Source organism: Lacerta agilis, chromosome 7, assembly GCF_009819535.1.
Source record: "Lacerta agilis isolate rLacAgi1 chromosome 7, rLacAgi1.pri, whole genome shotgun sequence".
Lineage (NCBI taxonomy): Eukaryota > Metazoa > Chordata > Lepidosauria > Squamata > Lacertidae > Lacerta > Lacerta agilis.
Window position 1 is genome coordinate 60,727,147 of NC_046318.1, and position 8,353 is coordinate 60,735,499.

An 8,353-nucleotide genomic window follows, 5' to 3' on the forward strand; every position below is an offset into this window, starting at 1 on the left:
AACTAACAAATCATCGGTCATGAACTGGCAGGACAATGGGGAGGAGGCAGAGGAGCCTTGCGGGGGTGTAACTTGGACTGGGACACACCGGGGCAGGCAGGGGGTGGGGAAGGAAGTACACACAGAGTGACAGAGGATGGAGAAGGGATGGGGGTCAGTGCACAGGAACCAGAGCAGCAGGGCCCAGAGGAACCGTCTCCACAAACATGGAAGGCTCTGGGGCATTGGGAGCAGCAGACGGGGTGCTCTAGGATGTAGGCAAGGGCCCACAGCCCAGCTCACTAGCTAGCCAAGAGGGGCTTGCTAGCTCTGGAAGGAGATCTGTGATTCCTCAGCTGGAGAAGGTAAGGGTCACATGCCTCCTCAAGTCCAGAAGCTGCAATCAGCAGGCAAAGTACAAGTGGAAAGCAGAGCGGAGGTGCTGTGTCTGCTCAACTGCCCATGTTGGTGGACCTCAGCTTGGGATACTCCAGGATCTCTGTGGGACTGTGCTTTGGTTTGGACACGTGGATTGACCCTGGACAGAGGACTTGGCATACTGACTTGCAGACAGGTAGGCCAGGGGTGTTTGCTGAACTACAGCTCCCACTAGCCCCAGCAAGCATGGCCCAGATGGTGGCAGCTGAAGTTCAGCAACATCTGGAGAGCCAGAGGTCCTCCACTTGACATAGCTGGCTGTCGACCAACATCCAGCTGCCTCTTCCATGGAAGGGCTATGTTCCCGCTGAAAGGGAACATAGCTAATGATCAAAGCTAGTAGTTTAAGGATGACCTATTTTCGCAGGAAGAGGATTCGTCTACCAAGAAACCCCTGCTCATTACTGAGGAGCGTCCTGAGTTGCATGCTCAGATCATGTGTGATGGGGCTCCCTATCACCCCACGTGAACTGAGAGTGTGCTTACAAAAACCCATCACTGTGGGTTACAAGGGAAGATGTATTTATTTAGCCAGGCAGGCATTTAAATAATGCCTATTCAACAAAGTTCTCTCTGTGGTTGGAGGTGTGCAAGCTGTATTTCAGATAAGGTTATCTGTCAATGCTGTCAGTCAGAGCCTCTGATAAGTTTCTAAAGAACCTAACGCTCCCCTGAACTACTGTTTCAAAATCACGTATCTAAAGCATGGAAACATAAAATTTAAATACAGGAACGGGCACTCCACTCTGGATCCTGGTAAATCTACCAGAGCCATACTTGTGCAATTCATATATGGCTAACACAACAAATGTTTTAACAACATTTCACAAACCATTAAAAGTGGAATGAGTGCTTGATTTTTTTAGTCATCTTGATCTCGTAGATGTCAGTGAAACCAAAGTGCATGAATCTGGGAAATCTGGTTTGTGCAGTTTGTGTACTTTACTCCTAAAGTTCTGTGATATTTTTCCTTGATCACAACCTCCAGTTACATTCTTTTCTAAATTAGATTTTGATTCTTGCTGGTGTCTTTCTACTGTGGCGATGGTATAGGAAATAATACTAAACTTCTTATTTACAATTGGTTGAAAATATGTAATATGTAAAAAAAAAAAAAACATTTTCAGAAAAAATAAGCCATAGTGCTTCCCCCCCCCCCCCGCAAGTCAACAGGGTCATGATCCAAAACTTCTAAATGCAGGAGCTTCCTGTTCTCTTCCACGTCCTGTGTGCGTACATGCACATAACATTTATTTTCCCATGGGAAGCTTTTTTTCCCCATTAAAGGAACAGAAAAGCTTTTGCATGAGCATACTGAACATGCACATTACAGTGACTTCCTAGATTTCCACATCTAGGCTGCAAATGAAACATATTAATGTCATTCCACATCCATGATAGGAACATAAGGAGCTCCCTTATCCTGAGTCATCTTGGATAGCCATAGGCACCATTGGCAAGAGGAGCATAAATTTACAATTCTTTCAGCAGCTGGCTCAGTTTATGGAGCCACACTTTGGGGATGGGAAAACAATGAGAGGCATGAGCAGTTCCAAAACGGCCTTGGTGCTCAGGTGCTTGAGGGTTTCCCAAAGCATCCACATGGTCATTATGAGAACAGGATGCTGGCCCTGGATAGTTCAGTGGGTTAGAGGAGGGGTAGGCAACCTAAAGCCCGTGGGCCAGATGAGGCCCAATCGCCTTCTCAGTCTGGCCCACAGACAGTCATTGAATCAGCATGTTTTTACATGAGTAGAATGTGTCCTTTTATTTAAAATGCATCTCTAGGTTATTTGTGGGGCATAGGAATTCGTTCATTTCCCCCCCCCCATCAAAATATAGTCCGGCCCACCGCATGGTCTGAGGGACGGTGGACCGGCCCATGGCTGAAAAAGGTTGCTGACCCCTGGGTTAGAGCATGGTGCTAATAATACCTAGGTTGCAGGTTCGATCCCTGTTTGGGACAGCTGCATATTCCTACAATGCAGAGAGTTGGATTAGAAGATCCTCAGGGTCCCTTCCAACTCTTCAATTCTCTGTTTCTATAATTCTAAGACTAGAGGGGCCATTAGCCTGTTCCAGCTGACTCTTGTTATGTACTTGTTAAGCCTGCCAACATTTGGTCTGGCTAATTTAAGGATAGATTTATTACAGGACCAGGTCACAACGAAGAGGCCAAAACGAGCAACGGTAGCAGATTCAGTGTCGATGTCAAATGCTTTGGGTCATGACAAGTGCCAGCGTGAAGTCAGATGAAAATGTATTTACTGTTAGCATTGGAGGCCAGGAAATGGTCATTGAGCTGCTTTAAATGTTGGGCTATTTTGAAGGAGAGAATGTACCAGAATGCCCGATCAGATCTAAAGCTATGACCATGGACTCCCCTTTGGTGAATGGGGCAGAGGGCCCTATCCTCATATAGTGTACTGGGCTCTGGAAATCTTCTTGGGACCTCTATGTTACGAACAAGGAGTGAATGATCTTCTGAATTGTAGAGAAGTAAGGTTTTGGCCTGCTTCATTAGAAGATGAAAGACTGCAGTGCTTCCTGAAGGAATGAAGAGAATTGTGAAGCACAGCTCAGTGAGTGTCCTGGGTTGTTGATGTTTTTGCATGCCTAGAAGTCTGGGAAGTTGCCTGCCTTCACAATCGCCTGTCTGCTCTGAGAGATTTCTGAAATGAACAGTTATAGTTGTGGGGTGGGATGGGGGTGGGTGGGAATTCAAGGTATGGAAAGCTAGTTTGATTTCCTCACCATTTTGTTTCTCCGTTCTCCCCCATTCCATTGTTGTAAAATTTAGGGTGCACACATAGGAAAACTCCTTGAGAGAAATTACACTTTATTTCTGCACACAGAACCATCTCCCAAAATGACCTCCCAATTTTCCTCTGCAGTTGGGGGAAGGAAATGGGGGAAGCTTCCCCCTTGTCTTTTCACTTGCAAATCCCCTTACTAAAACTGCCTGGGATGTAGGGGCTTACCCCTCTCTGCAAACCCAGTCTGGCAAGTTTCTGTTAACCTGTCAATAGATATTAGTCTGTAAATAAAGAATTTAGAAACCAAAAGCAATGCCCTGGATGCCCACGAAAAGCAATATCAGATATCCTGGCAGACAGGAGAGAAGTCTCATACTCAAATTTCTGTGGGACCAGAGCCGTCTCATCCATTGGGGCTGGTGGCGCGGCGCACCAGGGCGCAATGGCCTGGAGGGCGCCTCCGCCCTCCAGCCCCGCTGGCAGCGCCTGCCGGCAGCGCCCTCTGACTCCCGGCAAGGGAGCTGGCCGGCCACGCCACGCCCTCTGGCTGCCCAGCAGAGCACAGGAGCTCTGCGCGCCCTTCCAGCGCTTCCGGGACGGGAGGCGAGGGCAGCCGGCTCGCGCTCCCGCGCGCAGCCGCCTGCCCGCCCGATGCAGCGCGAGCTGCCCAGCCGCGCCGCGCCGTCCGGCTGCGCGCGGAGCGCGAATTGCCCGGCTGCGCGCGGAGCGCGAATTGCCCGGCTGCGCGCGGGAGCGCGAGCCGGCCGCCCTCGCCTCCCATCCCGGAAGCGCTGGAAGGGTGCGCAGAGCCCCGCGCCGCTCCAGCGCCACGCCCCTCATCCCCCACTCGCCCACCCCCCTCCCAAGGGGCGGCAAGCGTGGGAGGGAGGCGGCGGAGAGGCGGCATGGCGGGGGCGCCGGAGGGATAGCCGCGCCAGGGCGGCAGATCCCCTTGAGACGGCTCTGTGTGGGACACTGCCTCCTGTGATGTATGTATTATGCTTTTGGGGTGGTCTTGGGCTAAGGGGTGGGCCATTTCAAAAGTCTTTATAGGGACTTGCACACCATTGTTCTGGGTCTCTCCTACCTCCTTGCAATGAGGGGAGGGAACTCTGTTGCAACAGAGAAATAAAAGATCTGCCTTGCTTTCCACTGGATCCTGCCTCCATCCATTCTGCTCTGACCCATCATGGACTTGGGGGACTCAGAGTCCCATGGGGAGTTGAGCAGCAAAAGTAAGGTTACCAGATTTTTTTCAATGAATCCAGGGACAGTTTTCAACTTCAATGGATTTTGTATGGGGACTGATCTGTAAATCCGGAGTCAGAGACATCTGGTAACCTTAAGCAAAAGCCAAACCAAAACTTTTACATCACCATATACTTCATCACTCTCCCGTTTTCCATTAGTATTCTTTATCTCTTTCATTTGTGTTCTCTATTCCTTGAAATAACGTAACAGAAGAAATCTAGCAGCAGGAGGAGGATTTATAAGGAGTTTTTGAGGGTTTGGTGAGTCACAACCGTGGCAGGCCTGACATACAGTGCAAGAATGCAGGAAGCTGTAGAGGGCAAAGGTTTTGACAACAGCAGTCTCTTGTGACGTACATGGAGTACAGTGTTTGGCTGAGTGAAGTGAGGCTTTGGCTCAATTATGGGGTCACCAAAATGTAGTTCCCATGATACGTCACTGCTAGACGAAGAACTCAAACTCCCAGCTTGGTTTCTGCCCAAGACTTTAATGCATAAATCAGATCAGTACATGGCCAAAGCACCCGAGGCGGAGCTAACTGCTCCAGCACCCAGAGCAGCATGCACCCAGGGGTGGGGCTAGCATCCCAGGGGGTGGGTCTAGAGTCCCAGGGGGGCGGGGCGAGCATCCTGGTGGGTGCGCAGCCATCCATCTTCCATGTGACAGCCCTTCTCTTCTCTTTACCAGGCTAAACATACCCAACTCTCTCAATTGTTCCTCATAAGGCTTGGTTCCCAGACCCTAATAATCTTGTTCGCTCTCCCCTGCAAACATTCTAGCTTGTCAATATTCTTAAATGGCAGTGCCCAGAGCTGGACACAGTACTCCAGATGTGGTCTGACCAACGCAGAAAATAGCAGTACTATTAATTCCCTTGATTGGGAAACTATACTTCGGTTGTTGCAGCCTAGAATAGCATTAGCATTTTTTGTTTGCTGCGTCACATTGTTGACTTATGTTAAGCTGGTGGTCTACTAAGACTCCTAGATCATTTTCACATGTGTCTCCCATCTCATATTTGTGCAGCAGATTTTTCCTGCCTAAGTGCAGAAGAACCTTACATTTCTTCTGATTGAAATTCATTTTGTTAGCTTTGGCCCAGTTTTCCAATCTGTTAAGGTCATATTGAACCCCGATTCTTTTTGTCAGCAGCATTGGCTGCTGTTTTCAAGAGGACCAGGGATGAGCTAGATGGCTTTTGTATTTATAAGAAGTAACAGAGGCACTGTATGTAAGAAGAGAATGATGGTCAGCTGCAAGAATGGACTTACAACAAGCGAAGGGTCAAGTGGATATTAAAGAGATGGTGTGGCTACAGGAGGAAATGATTGTTTTTAAGAAATTGTATTAAATTAAAGTAATTTGGTTTGATTTGCAATAATTTTGAAAAATAATAAAAATAAATTATTATTATTATTTTTAAAAAGGAATGAGCTAGATGGCTGGACTGTAGGAACTAGAGAAAACTACTGAAAAAGTGCACATGTATTCTGCTTAGTAAACCAGGGTTAGGTAAAGGTAAAGGGACCCCCAAAGCCGCTTCTGGCGAACCAGAGCAGTGCACGGAAACGGTGTTTACCTTCCCGCTGGAGCGGTCCCTATTTATCTACTTGCACTTTGACGTGCTTTCGAACTGCTAGGTGGGCAGGAGCTGGGACCGAGCAACGGGAGCTCACGGGAGCTCCTGAGAATGAGTGCTCTATAAAGACTCTAACCTCCTCTAACCTCCAGGTAAGCTTCGTGCAGCAAATCAGGACAAATTGTGTAATAAATAGGTCACCCAAGTTCACAGACTTCAGAAGAAAAAAAAAAACCCCTGCTTCCTTGTTATATGCAGCGAAGGATGGTGATCAGAGAAGTGTGCATGCACACGAAAGCTGATACCAAGAACAAACTTAGTTGGTCTCTAAGGTGCTACTGGAAGGATTTTTTTTTTATTTTTTATTTTGTTTTGACTATGGCAGACCAACATGGCTACCTACCTCCATCTGCTGATCATTCACTGTAGAGAGAAACGTAACCAGAGTACCTCTCCTCTGCGATGCTTGAAGAGGAGAAGATCACCACTGCTTTCTGCTGGGCCAGCAACATCATATGTGAGGTGTTTTGCAGCTCACACTTAGCAAGAAGTGTCCCCACAGGCAAGCAGGATTCACAGTTTCTTTTCCTGCTCAATACATGTCTGTGTAGATGGGGGACACCCTGTTTTTTGGGTGGGAAAAGCTTTCTGAAACTTGAATCCTAGCACACATTTGCCAACAGAAGCAGGTGCAATACATGGCATCGTTTTACTTTCATTCTTTCCCCCTCCCCCTTCTTGCTTAAAATAGGACAGCCATTATGATGATACGGGAGGAATAGAATTTCTCAGACCTAGAAATAGGTTTACAGCAATGAGCCCTCTTAAATTACTATTTTGCAATTGCCTTCTTTTTCCTTTTAATTTTTTTCCTAAGTATTCCACATTATTGTGTGTGTCTCTCTCTCCTCCCCCCCTCTCTATATATATTCTTTTGTAATTGCAGTCCAGTCAAACTAGTATGTGACCCAGGTATTTAAAATAAAAAGGCATGTGTGCTAATAAACATTTGGAAAGATGACCAAACTCATATCCCAAATTCTTCTCTGACAACTTGAGGCTATTTTGAATGCAGGAACATTCCCTTCAGTTGTTAGATTCGGGTATTTCATGTAAATTTCTGAGATATGACTGCCTCCAGGGTTTATTCAGACCTCTGCCACTTTCCCCTGGGAACAACCTGAGGTTTAGTGCTGAATCAGAACAAGCAGCAATTGGGTTTTTCGCAGATTGCCGTTTCTTCCAATTAAACTCTGAAGAGCAGGTTTTCTGTGGGAAAGCAAGGCAGAGGCAAAACCACTTGGACCCACGCCTAGAAAGCATGGGACAAGTGGAAAACTGCTTGAACCTGTGCTTTCTAGGCATGGGAGAAGCAGAAATGTGAGTGAGCCCTTAGTTTAGCTAAACAAATAGATATTTGTGATTGTCCAATATGGCAGCTTTCCTCCAACATGGAGTTTTTGGAACTTTCAGGATGTTTATCATGACTCTGTGATTTTCAGCATTTACTCTAAATCAGTGTTTCCCAATCTTGGGTCTCCAGCTGCTTTTGGACTACATTTCCCATCATCCCTGAGCACTGGTCCTGCTAGCTAGGGATGATGGGCGTTGTAGTCCAAAAACAGCTGGGAAACTCTGCTTTAAATGGCTGGGCTGTGTTGGTTTATTTATTTATTTTTGCGCCGTATACACAGCAGGTCCAGTGCACCCATGAGGCATGATGAAGTGGTTGTCTCAGGACCACAGACTCTGGACAGGTGAGAGGGGTGACGACAGGCTTTGGCGCCACACTTTTGCACACCCTCATGCCCCTCCCTGGCCTCCCTTGTTTTCGCACAGGGCCACCTCCCAGTGACTGCAGCGAAAGAGGAGGTAGGGGCGGCATTTTCCATTGTGCCTGGAGTGGCTCGATTTCTCTCTGGACTCATAGGCTATTAAAAGTTGGGCTTGATGCAAGAGTTGGCTAGACAATAGCTGAAATCATCTCAGTAAAAACACACAAACAAGGGCACAGGAAGCTGCCTTAAACTGAGACAGATCATTGGTCCATCTAGTTCAGTACTGTCTGCAGGGGCGTAGGAAGGGGGGACGGAGGGGGCGGGCCACCCCAGGTGCCACTCTGGGATGGGTGTAATGAATCCAAATAAGAACTCTGGCCAAAAGTTTTAACACAAAAACATACGTTTACTCATAAGTAATTCCAAACGTATTATCAATTCTGTAAAGAATTACAGTCTTAAACAACAAATAGTTTCATATGAAAATTTTCCTTAAAGTCTTTTAGAGATGGATGTCAGGGCTTCTCCAATGCGTGTCAGGTGTAAACCAGGGAGACCAGGACAGGGCCCCG